The 14133-nt window shown below is 42.3% G+C and overlaps 1 long non-coding RNA gene across 1 annotated transcript in view; it reads left to right on the top strand.

Moving 5' to 3' along the window:
* The first annotated feature begins 565 nt into the window (after nt 1-565).
* LOC123363346 overlaps nt 566-14133 on the top strand; it is a 35325-nt gene continuing 21757 nt past the window's right edge. The window contains exons 1-2 of the long non-coding RNA XR_006576729.1: nt 566-638; nt 5934-5991. This is a non-coding gene — a long non-coding RNA (uncharacterized LOC123363346). The remainder of the gene's footprint in view (nt 639-5933; nt 5992-14133) is intronic.

Here is a 14133-nt window from a genome sequence, read left to right as displayed (position 1 = left end):
ATTAGAGCCAGATTTTCAAGAGCTCAGATCCCATTTAGGCATCTAAATGAAGTGGTCTCAGCACCCTTGAAATCCTGGCCATTTCACTGATATTCCTAAATAGGAGCTGGACTGTTTGAAAATCTGGCCCCTTAGTCTGTATCACTAGCATTCTCTTTTTCTCTGGCTGGCTGATTACAGTTTACTTATAAGATTTATGTTCACATATTTTATAGGGTTCTTTCCCAGCATAATGTTCTCTGGCATTTGGCACTTTTAACCCAAGAGAAAGAGCCATCTGCAGCTCCTAAAGTTCTCCTTTTGGTACTACCTCCTGTGATGGGGCAAGGCCAGATGGCTACAGTAAAGTAGTGAGGAACAGGTATGTTAGCCCCAGGCTAAACAAATCCCTGGTACCATGGTAACCAAATGGCAGTTGTTCCAGATTAATCAAGACACCTGGAGCCAATTAAGATCCTTCTAGAAGGCAGTGGAGATAGCTACATTGATTGGGACACCTGAAGCCAATCAAGGGCTGGCTGGAACTAATTAAAAGCCTCCCAGTTAGTCAGTGAGGTGTGGGTGTCAGGAGTGAGCTGTGCTGTTAGAGGAATGGAGCAGTATGAATCCATGTCAGGTGTAAAGAAGGAGGCCCTGAGGTAATGGCAAAGGAGATATTGAGTGGGGGCTGCTGTGGGGAAGTGGCCTAGGGAATTGTACAGGTCCTATTTCCAAAAAGTCAGCTACCATAGCTGCTAATTTTAGGGTCCCTGGGCTGGAGCCTGGAGTAGAGGGTGGGCCTGGGCTCCCCCTGCACCTCCCTGATTAATCACTGAGACTGGGAGACAGAGACTGTGTGAGGGAGGATTGCTTCTCCTCATCTCTGTTGGCTTATGATGAAAATGGCTCAGTAAGCTGTGACCCTTGCCTCTAGATCGAGAGGGGCTATAGGGAGGGTCATGGTGAGCCTCTGAGGCTAGCAAAAATCTGCTAGGAAACACAGGACCCATGGAGTCAAGGACAGAGCTTTCTTACACTACCTATTGGCTTCTTGTATTCTGCAACTCTTTTCATTCCAGCCAGTTTAAAAAAAAAAATCACTCATGTTTCCCTTTTCTATTTGCCAAATGCTAGGACTGGATGAAAGGGGATGGATCACTCTGATAATTGCCCTGTTCTGGTCATTCCCTCTAAAGTATCTAGCACTGGCCATTGTCAGAGACAGGATACTGTGCTAGATGGACCATTGTTCCAACAAATTATGGCTATTCTTATGCTCTTTCTTATCAGGAGTTTTCAGGGTATTTTTAACCAATTATCCAGCTTTCTCCATGACTTACCAGAAACTCTAGACCTCTGATCTCTCCAGCAAGTCCTTCTATATTCACAAAAGTAGAATAGATAGAAGTGTTTGTGTACCACCAGGGAAAAGAGAAAAAAATTAAACATCTTTACTGAGCCAATGGCTCCTTCATGCCTGGCCCTAACATGGTGCCCTGAGGGAAGATAGCATGCAAGGAAGCTTCCCTCTTTTGTGCTTCCCACATATGGCCCTCTCACAGTTGAATTCACTGTTCTAAGAGGAGTGCAGGGAGGGACAACGTGTGTGTGTGTGTGAAAGAGAGGGAGGTAAGGCAGGGACTGATGGGGATGGAGGATGGTTCATGTCCTCCCTGGACAGAATCCCTCCCCAAGCTCCTCATTTGGCTAATGTAGCTCCAGTCCCTCCCCCTTATTCAGGCCAGTGGTTAAATGCCACAATTTAACTCTAAATAGTGTTGATTAGGGGGGATGTATTTATAATGCTCAGTAAGCAGGTTTGTCAGGATAAGAAGGCATAACACTTATCTGCAGTAGCATTCTCCTCAAAATGAGTCTCTTCAACCTTCTGGAAACATGTTTGCATAGGACATGCTCAGTTTTAACACAGCTGGTCATGCAGATGAGGCTGAGATGGGTGAATGCTTGACAGATGTGGAGCTGATGCTGTCTTTGAATGAGTGGTCTGATAAGAGATAGCACAAAGTGTCTAGTGATGTTTTTGGATTGTTATGCCAAAGCATTTTACCAGCAGCATTCCACTGTAGTTTGTGAGTCTTATAGATAGTTACACAAACAGTTATATGCCTGTTATGAGGGGGGATTGGCCCTTCTGAATTAGTATACTGCAATGTTCTCTCCAATTTTTTCCATCCATGTGAGGAATGAATTTTGTTATATGCACCATATCGAGGTAATGTACAGATGTGCACCACCACTAGAAACAAAAAACCTATAGATAGATATATTATTTTAAAAAGTTACCATAGGGATAATAACTCCAGCCAGGACAAGTTAGGCATTTTAGAAATCACTACTCAAAGAATTAAATTTAAGCATAAGAGAGAAATAAAAATTATGCAGTGCATAAACAGTCAAAAAAACTAAAATAACAGCACTTTGACAGAATAAAAATTACAGAAATATATGTGCATTGCAGGAAGTATCAAGAAGTAACAACAACAACAGTGTGTGTGTGTGTGTGTGGTGCAGCCCCTTTAAGTAGATGGGCACTCAGCAGTTTGAAGCCTGCTTGTTCAGACACGGCAGCAGCCTCCAGCAAGCTCCTTCCTATGTCTCATTCCTGAGCCTGGTCGTGCTGTCCGCCTCCCGCCCAGCACCACCACTGCACAGCCAGCAGGGGCCTCTTGGGAGCAGCTGGCTAGGGGCTCCTAGACAGAGGGCAGGAGCAGGGTGGCAGTGCGGGAAGGGACACCTGACATAGACTGCTGGGCAGCTGCATGATTGCACAGTTTAGAGGGAACTTAGGTGTACTGGAAGGAATGGCAAGCCAGGAGGAGGAAGACACACAAACTCCATAGTGTTTATTTGCATTGGAGAGACTGTTCAATAGTGCGTTTCCTTCCTCACCCTGTCCAGAAGATGTCTTGAGTGAATTACAACCTAGTGTGTTGAATCTGGAATGATCTATACAAAGAGGGTATATTGTCAAGTGGCAAGACATTAGTAAATCCTGATTAAATGGCTTAACAGGGGAACTTCATGACCTTCTGGTGAAGGAAGATAACATACTGGATAAATCTGTGCACCAGAGTACATGCAGAGTTCAGAATGTGAAAGAAGAAATTGGTGCTTAGTGCACTGGATGAAGTGCATAGAGCCCCCACTTCTGGCCTTCAAACAATCCCCCACCTTGTCAAGCTCATCATCACACGCAAGCTCCCCACAGACCAAGACACAGCAATTCAAAGCAGCAGAGACCCTGACATAACAGCAGATGCAAAACATGCAGACACATCTCCACTGCTATGATAATCACTTCATCCCGCAACACATTTTTCAGGATCCATGGGTCCTCCACGTGCCTTTTACAACATGTGGTGTACCTTATCCAGTGCACTAAATGCCCCAATAAAAACTATTTGGGTGAAACCAGACAATCAATATGCTCTTGAATGAACTTGCACAGAAAAAAATGATACAAGAAAATAACATCACCTCTAGGCAATCACTTTTCACAAAATGATCACTCCATATCTGACCTCTCAGTCCTGCTCCCCAAAGGAAACCTGCACAACACTTTCAAAAGACAAGCCTGGGATCTTAAATTCATAACTTTTCCAGACTCTAAAAATCATGGTCTTCATAAAGACACTGGATATATGGCCCATTATGACAATCTGTAACCCACTGTTCCTCTTTTTTCTGTCCTATGACTGCAGGGGTCCTAGTGGGTCACTTTGTCTTGGATGGTCCCTCAGAATATGTGCTAGATATTTACACTAAATAATCTGTTCCACCTTATATTTAGCTGTGACACTCTCAGTACATTTCCTGCCCTGAATAAGAGCTCTGTATAGCTTAAGAGCTTGTCTCTTGCACCAAAAAGTTGATCCAATAAAAGATATTACCTCACCCCAGGAGGGCTGGAAGCTCCCTAGAAGTGGGGGGGACACTAATGCCCGAACCTTGGCCGCACCCCCAGCTCACTCCTCTCTGTCCCCCCTATCACTCACCCTTAAGGCAGGTAAAAGTGGGAGAGCACAGCTTTCCCACTATTAAAAGTGACAGGGGCATGGCTCCCTGGTCCCCCGTGTTCTGGGACCCCTGCCTTGTCTCTGCTTGGTACTATGTCAGACACACCATTAAAAAAACCTTCAATCTTTTATTAAAGATACAGAAAAGAAGGGAAAATCAAGTATTTGAAATATAAAGTATTAAGTAAGGCTTTGTTTTCAACATCCCTTTTGCACTTTGTTTAGCTGTAGAAAGTTTGTAGAAGAAAAATAACCTTGTTCGACAGTCTCTTAGATTGTAGTAAAAATAACCATCCTTTTGGGAGAAAGAGAAGTTAGTTGAGCTATTGCTATTTTTCATCTGATCTCCATCCGTGGTGGGTATCACAGGCCAAGGGAGGCTGAGCCTTTCTGAACAGCAGAGGTCCCATCCATGCTCTGCCCCCAGGCACTCTCCTGCTTCCCACTCTTCCCACATAACCCGGGCTGGGACTAGGGTGGTCCGGCCTGCAGCCCAGGACTCAGGGCATCTGGGGCTGGTTCTTGGTTGGGGGAAAATACTGACTATGAAAATTTCCCTTGTTAAATTGCTGCTCCCTTGGTACATTTTTCTGTCTACTTATTGTGCAATAAAAGAAAAAGTAGTTACCACAAAAACATTAAATGGTATTTTATTATGTCCATAGTATGTTACTTGTCCAGGCTCAAGCATGCCATTCAGGTACAGCCCTACAGTACAGGGGACTGTGGAGTAACCCTGGCCCTAAAGGGCAGCTGTCATGGGGAATACTTCTGTCTCTGAATTCTTCCCTGAGATCCTTAGTACACAGAGGAGTGCACCACTGCTACCCCTCATTTGCTAGTCCTACTCTTTGACTGGTGCAGAAAGGAGAATTGTGCACCCACAAAGCAGTATGAAGAGACAGCAATTGTGCTTTACCTTTCTGTAGTTACATAAGGTGGAGGGATTGCTCCTTGTTTCCTCCTCCTAACACTAAAATGTGTACCCATATAAAGGCCAGACATAGTTTGTCTTTCCAGGATATTGAAAATGGAAAACAAATTCCAAAGGATATGTCCACACTGTATTTAGATACTTGCAGCTGACCTGTGCCAGCTAACTCGGGCTCACAGAACTCAGACTAAATGGCTGTTTACTTGTGGTGTAGATGTTTGGGCTTGGGCTGCAGCCAGAGCTCTGGGACCATCTCACCTTGCAGAGTCCTAGAGCCTGGGCTCCAACTCAAGCCCAAACAGCTACACCGCAATTAAACAGCCCCTTAGCCTAAGCCAGTTGTGGGCAGCCTGCGGCCTGTGGGTCACACATGACTCATCAGGGTAATCTGCTGGTGGGCCACCGGACAGTTTGTTTATATTTGCATGGCCACCCACAGCTCCCAGTGGCTGCGTTTCCCTGTTCCCGGCCAATGGTAGCTGCGGGCATAGATGGAGTTGGGGAATTTGCATTAACCTCTCCCTAGGGATTCCCCAGGAAATCCACTTCACCATGTATTGTCCCAAAAATCCATACTTGTCTGACACATTCTCAGTATAGTCTTTTGAACTCTTACATCAGTCTTACACTGGTTACATCTACCCCCCTAAAGAGATTACACGCAATCATGGACCACAATAATGCATAAATGTACAAGATCTTTCAAGGATATTGTAGAAAATTGCCATATCGGTCACAGTGTAGGATATTTGATGAATATATGATTGGCAGAAAGCTGTGCATTGTACTTTTATATGGATGCCTTCACTACTAATAGTAAAGTAACTACGTGCAGGAGAGAAGGTGAGCTATTTCAGCATGTGCCCCACGTTTCTTCTAATTGGAATTGTTTCCATTAGTAAATTTGCTCTTTATATGTGTGCATGTTGTCTTTTGGCCTTGCAATTAGCTGCAATTGTCTGATTTGCCTTTTGTCTTTGCAGAATCGAAACAATGTGGAGATGAGGAGATTGACAACACCACTGGAAAGACAAACAAGAGGTGAGAGTGAAAATAGAAATGTCCCTTTTCTATAAGAGGGCACTTCTTTCTCTGTTTTCAGTGATGGAAGGCTGAGATTAGGTTATTGTCTGTCACAGCTTTGTTAGGATTGGTTGATGCCAAGTCATAGAAAAACTTTCATGAAAGCTCAAAAGCAAATCTCTGGTGCACTGGAGACTAGTTCCAGGATAATATGTACAATCTGAAACTTCAGTGTCATTAATAAATAGATAGATAGCCAAGGAAGCACATCAGTCTTACTTAAAAGGTACAATCCATGAAGAAACTGAGTTGTTTTCATTAATTTCTGAGAGCAGTTTGGAAATCTGAGCTATGGTAAAGTAACTCTTATTTTTATCTGCCTAAAAGGACATCCCAAGGCTTCTATAATTATTACTGGGTTTCAGTAAAGCAACAGTAATTCAAACTCAATTCCTGATGTGGTATTTGTGCTGTGCTTTGGGGCAGTACTGTGGAGGGCTCAGTGATGCTTGCACTGTTTCCTTAGAGATATGTGTTAATGAAGCTGTAGCTCACAGGAGGGCAAATAGTACTTAATTTGGCTTACCCATTGTACTAATAAATGGATAAACCAATTGAACAAAACAAATGTGGAAATGTAGAAAACAAGCATGGGAGAATCAAGATGACTGTCCCTTTTCAAGGAGGTCTCAGAGAAGAGGTTCTGATTTAATTATGATTTAAATTGTGAACGTGCCATAGAACAGAAAAGAGGTCAATTTTAATCTCTCAGCTGCTCTTCAATTATGCTGCCATTTGTACTCCATCCTTCCAATTGCACAAAGGGCTCATCTTATTCCTAAATCTTCAGAATTCCATGGTCTATTGGCCAAAAAATTCCTGGGTACTTTAATGGGAGTCATGTGACTATACCTCCATCAATGTTTTGAAAATGTAAGTAGTTTTTTCAATGCTGAAAATTGCTTCTTGGAGTATACATTTTGTCTGGTATCTGTGAAGTGACATTTATAAAACTTCTGTCCTTTTCCACTCCTTTGCACGCTTCCTTTCTCTTGCTATAACCAAACTGATTGTCTAGGAGAAGGTCCGCAAAATCAGTTATGACAGTATAGTCTCACCCATTGCTATTATAAAAAGGGAGCAATTACTCTTAGTTCCCTCATGTTTAATGGCATTTTTAAGCTTTCTTATGTAGGTATTACATCTTTGTACTGCTGAACCTGTTCTGGCTTTTTTTCACATTTTAAATGTATGTGATTATACAGAATGTACAACCCAGGAAGGTAATCTGTCATGTAGCTTTGTGTGAACTACAAATTAGTACAGTGTAGTTAGTTGGATAGCCAATGTGGTGCATACAATAAACTGTGTGTGAAAAATACAGCTCAAGAATGGGGTGTGAGAAGAAAAAAGAATTAGGCGATAATAGGGTCAGATTGCAATATCTGCTATACAAGCAGAAACAGTTCACAGGGGTAAGAAACCAAATAATGGAACAAAAGGAGATAGAGATTATTGAATTAAGTGGATAGTGAATGTGTAGCAGGAAAGAGAAATTAAATTTCAAGGCTATGGAAATCAAAGGGTGAAAGATAAGAGGAACAATGGAAGATCAAGGATATTTCTTTTTTGATAATCAGAAGAATGTGCCTAAAACACATTAATCTTTCATGACCTTGACAAGGAGAGTACTAAGAATACCATGTTTCAGTACAGTACAGAGGTACTCCCATAGCTCTCCTATCATCATTCAGCCATTGGGCAGAAGGAGGGCTGCCACAGTGAAAGGCAGGTTCAGATCCTCACAGTGAGTGAAGCACACCGAATATGAATGATGCAGCTTGGATTAGAGTAATCAGTTACCTAGTTTTGTGCACATCTCAGGTGGTTGTGCTATATTTGAGTTCATCAATCAATATATATCAGCACTTCACTCCACTGTTTAGTGTCTGCTCTGGGCATTGCAGCTACTGTGCTCCACAGTTCAGCATGCAGGCACCAGTTTGCAGAGAGGAAACTCGTTTTTCCCCTTCCCAGGGAGTGTACCTGTAAGAGAAAGGAGTCTTGATTTGTGAAAGACCACAGTAGATAGCACTGTTGTGATTTCTTATCTTGTAGTCTTCCATTTTCTAGTTACTCTTCAGTTAATAGCTTCTATGGATCTGACAGTTTCATGACAAGGAAGGGAGGAGTGCACAGACATTGCATGAGTAACTTGTATGGCAAGCTGTAAGCCTTCTTAGTGATCCTGTAAAATAGAATCTCTGGATAAATAACAAATACCGTTAGTGGTCTCCTTCCACATTTGATTTAAGCTACTTTTGAAGATGAGGTATGGCAATTTCACTGCAGCACTTCTCTGTTGCTCTGTGCTGCCAAGTGCATGGTCTATCTCTAATTAAGGAGCTCCGTAAGGTGTTAGATCAGAGTATGGTCATAGCATGGTGCACAGCAGGGAGATGTTAAGGTTGCTGGACCACTTGATAAGTCCAGCTGCTATTTCTGAAACGGGAAGGAGAACATGCCATATTTCCTTCTCCCAAACATATCTTACTGCTTCCAGGTGGGGAGAGAAACACTACAAGCAGCTCATTAAAGCTAGGCAGCATGGGACAGAAATTAAAAGGCAGGGAGCTAGGGGAGCATGACAAATTTGTGAATTATATTATCTATAAACTACATGTCTATGCAACTTATTCAAATCCATTTAATGAACTCAGCATTAAAACATCCCTAATCTTAATCAGTTATTTTAAAATGTATTCAAATAATTTCATTTATATCTCTTTATACTTGTATGTACACTTTAGATCGATAGTTTCTTAAATGTATCATGATGAAAAGAAAAGAGAGTGCAAGAAGTAGTCATTTCTCTGTGAGTCTGTGATAGATTTCATTTACAGAGCATTATTCAGCTGCTGTATTAACTATGCTGTATGCTCTTAAATTTAAAAACCCAACATAGTTAAGTTCTTAGAATTTCTGTTCCAAATCAATTAATTATCTGCACTTGCAGCACCTAATTTTGAATGATTGTCAAGAGAATTAAGTAGCTATTTGAAGCAATACTTCATGTGTATGTCTCATACATTATTAATTTACTATAATAGTCTAAAAAAGGAAAGAGGTTGATTTCCTATTAGGCTAATAAGTCCTATTGCCATTAACAAGGAAGTCAGAAATGTACAATAGTCACTGATTTTACTGCAAATTAACTAGACATGCCTCTAGACAATGACATTTAATAATCTTTTTTTTTCTTGAATGATGGCTTGACCTATGAAACACATTGAGGTCTTTAAAGTTTCTCTATTTTACTCTGGAAACTGAAATCAATTCCTTTTAGTTATGCTTCTTCTGTAGTTAAGCAGATTCGAAAGCTGATGGTGTAATAAGGGGCTTCAGGGTCAGACACATGTAGAGAATTTTGGAATAAAGCTCTTTAAATTAGTTGTTTGGAGAAAAAATAACTATTATTCTTCAGAATATGTTGTTTTCCCATGCCAACACTTGAAATAATTAATAGATCCAAATTTAAATGCATTTGGCTTGAACCATAATTCTGGTTCCAAACACCTCTGCATTTTTATAAAGTATGTAATCTAAATACAAATAGGGATTACCCACGGAACCCTGAAAATATTGTGGTAACACTATTTAGCCACCTTAATGCAATTGCAAAGTTTAAAAGTAACCACTGGATAGTAATAGAAAGTCTTGACTTTAATAGGTATAAGACCATTGAAGCCAATGGAGTTGTATGGAAAATAAATTTGGCCTAATAGGCTGAACCTGAGAAATGCACGGAAACTGCAAATTACAATTATTTTTGACAGTAACTCACCTCACTATACCTAGATTTTGCAGTGATCTCAGTACAATACATTATTCTACAGTTTCCTTAAATAGTTACTTGGATTGACAGTTTTACATCAGTTAGCAAGTATTAAGTTGTCTGTGTGATGTTAACTTATATTTATTCAGACTCAATTCAAGTTGCTGCCAACACAAATACTTTCAATTGATGGCTCTGTGCACATGGACACAGTTTTCTGAAAAGATTACAAAGTAAAAAGCAGTGAGATGACAGAAACATATTTTTGCTGACAGTTTCTCAAGACCATATTCTTTGGTATGTAGTATTTAATGGGTTCAAACTAGAAGAATATAGGTAATGTATTCTAGTATAAAATTTAAAAGCCATATTAAAATAAAATTGAATTTCTAATATTAATCTCACAAAATCAGACATGTTCAGTTTACCAATTGGGCTATGTATTGCTGTCATCTCAGGTGGAAATGTGATTTTATTCACTAATATATCTGCTACTGTACCTTATTTTAGACTTTTTCTATGGCAGACAGTATTGGAAGAAAAAATAGATATTAAAGTTTGGGTGAATGATTCCCCAAAATTCTAGAAGTACTTCAGAAATTTAAACCAATTTATTTGACTGTTTGTTCCTCTTTTGTGGTGTTTTCCTGCAAGTATTCGTTGTTAAATTTTGACATAGTGACTCAGTTCCACTGGCAGAGATATTAATAGAATCTGAATTTTAAGTTAATATTGACAAATTTAATTCTCACTTTTTGTGAGCAGTCACACAGAACATTCTGATACTGAGAAACTGATAAGTTTATCCAGTGATGGACCGTATGATTTAGATAGCCAACTAGACAGTTTTAATTTCAAATATTCATGATGAGTGATCACAAGGTTGCTGTATACCGAGACTGTTTATTGGCATTAATTGATGTATAGTTTCCAAGAATAAATACATTTGAGACAATTTTGATCTGATCATGGGTGATTAATGAACAGGAAAAGAAGCAAAATTCTCTGAATAAATTATTTATTAAGAATTATTCATTGTGATCTAGTAATACAGGATGACTGATGGGAAAAGATGTTCTGTGTAACCACGATGATTCATGTGAAGATATTCTGCATTACTATATATGTTAGTTTTAAGAGTCCACTTCTACCAGGAAGCTTCTTAGCCTTATCTTCCCATTAACAATATCTCCACATGCTCCTGCTTTTAAACTTTTGCCACTGTGACATACCAGATTACAGTCCAGATTGCAGTCCAGATTACTGAGGGTTTATGTCACCCTATGTGGCAACCTTGAGTGCCTTACAATACCTTTCTGATAGTAGTTCCCACCTAGGCCACTCACAAACAGCCTTCCAGCATGCAAGTCACACACTTTGAGTGTCTGTAGAACTGCAGCCTGCCATCCACACTTGGCACCCACACTCTGGCTCTCGTCATCCTTGGTTGTACTTTAGGGTGACAGCAACACACTCCCAGTCATGGATTTTCCCTCAGAAATGTATATCTTGTACTGCTAAATCCTATCTTGGACAGTCCAAATATATTAAGTCTGTTATTCTTTTAAGGGAATAATATACACTAGCTTGTTATCTTAAATAGCATTAACTTAAACATGCTAGATTAGATAAAACAATACAATAATTTATTAACTATCAAGAGAGAGATTTTAAGTGAGTACAAGCAATGAGGCATAGAAGTCAGAAATTGTTACAAGAAAATAAAGATAAAATGCTTTCTAATGCCTAGCTTAAGAAATTGTATTAGGCCTTGTCTACACTACAGGACTATTTCGAATCTACTTAATTCGAATTTGTGGATTCGACCTTATGAAGTCGAATTTGTGTATCCATACTAAATACACTAATTCGAACTTCTGAGTCCACATTAACGGGGCCGGCGTCGACTTTCGAAGCGGTGCACTGTGGGAAGCTATCCCACAGTTCCCGCAGTCCCCGCTGCCCATTGGAATGCTGGGTAGAGCCCCCAATGCCTGCTGGGGGAAAAAATGTGTCGAGGGTGGTTTTGGGTAACTGTCGTCATTGAACCGTCAATCATGCCCTCACTCCCTCCCTCCCTGAAAGCGCCTGCGGGCAATCTGTTCGTGCACTTTTCTGGTCAGTGACAGCGTGGACGCCACAGCACTGCAAGCATGGAGCCCGCTGCGATCCTCGCCGTTTTCTCCTCCTCGCACTTTATCGTCCACCTCTTCCACATTCAGCTGCTGAGAAATTGGGCTACTTTTCAATGGTTCTGCAAGCACTGGGGGACCATAGGGGACGTTTTACCAACATGAACGTCGTATGGCCGGGCAAGGTTCCTGATGCGTGTGTTCTCAGGAACTGTGGGCTGCTCAGACGCCTGCTGGAAGGTAGTTTCTTCCCGTACCACGAAATAACTGTTGTGGATGTGCATTTGCCTATAGTGATCCTCGGTGACCCAGCCTGCCCGCTAATGCACTTGCTCATGAAGCCCTATACAGGCGCCTGGGACAGCGACAAGGAACTCTTTAAATACCAGCGAGCAGCGTGACCTGTGACTGTTCAGTTTCTTTACAGAGAAGCTGAACCTGCCCCTGTTTCTTTACCCAGTTACTGTTGACTCTCCTCTTCGGTTAAATACGTTCTCCCCGTTTCCTCCACTTCCAAGACACGTGTAAAAATAAAATACATGTCACACTGTTACTGAGGAGAGGTTTCTTTATTCATGACTTTTCGTTAAAGGGTCGAAACTGGAACGCAGACTGCGGTGGGTAGGGTGTGCGCTGATGTAAAGACCGCCTCTAAACTCAAGGAATGACAGGCTCCTGCTCATACAGCGGTCCGCATTGCCGGACTGCTTGTTTCAACGGAGCCTGCCATCCCTCCTTTTTGGGATTCTGTGTGCGGGGGGCTATGTGGCCTTGTGGCGGAGGAGGACGGATACAGATTCCTCTGCTGCGTGACTCAGCGGTCCACGACAAGGACCGCTGTATAAGATCTGTACCTGCCCTCCCCCGCTAAAAAGTCACATCCCCACCGCCCACACAGAACCTGGAAACCACCTCCCATACCGACCACGGTGCCTGCTGACTGCACTGTGTGTGTTACCCGCTGCTGATCCGGCCCCCGTGTCTGTACCCTGCGAAAGGTGCCTGTCCTATGCAATTAGCAACGCACTTCCCCACGCACCCCATTCAAACACAGTCTTCAGTGAAGAAACATGACGGAAACAGTACTTAACAGCAAAGTATTTTTATTACTTAAGTACACAGTTATGGGATGGGACTGGGATTGGGACTTGTTTGAGTCCGGAAGGGAAGGACTTATGCAAATGTAGGGTAGGAGAGCTTTTGGTTACTTGAGCACTCTGCTGGGGTGCAGTGACAGTATTCACGGCCCAGGGCGGGCATCCTCCTGGTTATTTGAGGTGAGGGGGGAATGTGACTTTGTGGCGGGGGAGGGCAGTTGCAGAGATACTGCCGGGGGCTCTGTCCTGCAGCGGTCCTGCAGAACATACACAAGTCGCCGGAGCGTGTCCGTTTGCTCCCTCAGTAGTACAAGCATTGCTTGAGTCGCCTGCTTGTGTTCCTCACGCCACCTCTCCTCCCATTCGCTGTGTGAGCGCTGGTACAGAGAGACTTTCTCCCTCCACTGCCTCTGCTGGTCCGCCTCGGCTAGGTAGCAGCCCACACATTCATCGAAAATCGTGTCCCTTGTCTTTTTCTTTCGCCGCCTAATCTTCGCCAGCCTCTGCGAGGTGGATGCTGTGGCAGGTCTGGAGACAGTGGAAGCTGTGAGATGGGAAACAGTTAGTTAATTCCTTGCAATGATACTTTTTTGCGAACAATTAACTGAGTCTAGGCTGTCTCTGTGAATTTTTGTTGCACAAATCATTTGCGCGGTGGATTCTGGGTACATGTCGCCAGTCATTCCTTCCTCCGGGAAAGCAATGGCAGACAATCATTTCGAGCACGTTTTCCATGAAATGCCCTGGCACACGCCATAGCGTGGCAACAATGGACCCTATTTTGCCTTTTGTATATGTCACCGTATGTGTACTGGATGCCGCTGACAGAGGCGGACCAGCAGCGCTACACAGCAGCATGCTTATGCTTTTGCATGACAGCAGCGATGGTTACCAGGCATACTGCACCGTCTACCATACCATGAACTGGTAAGAAGACGGTAATAAGATGGTCATGGTTACCTGTCCTTTTGCACTGCGCCATTTGGTGCTGTCATAAGTGCCCCTGGTCGATCAGCCAGGGGCGCAAAAGCAAAATTTGGGAATGACTCCCCGAGTCAATCCCTCCTTTTTGGGTATCTAAAAATAGAATCAGTCC

Source organism: Mauremys mutica, chromosome 2 (assembly GCF_020497125.1).
Source record: "Mauremys mutica isolate MM-2020 ecotype Southern chromosome 2, ASM2049712v1, whole genome shotgun sequence".
NCBI classification, from domain to species: Eukaryota; Metazoa; Chordata; order Testudines; family Geoemydidae; genus Mauremys; species Mauremys mutica.
Note: the sequence above shows the minus strand (reverse complement) of the source record. Positions and strands in the feature narration are given on the sequence as shown.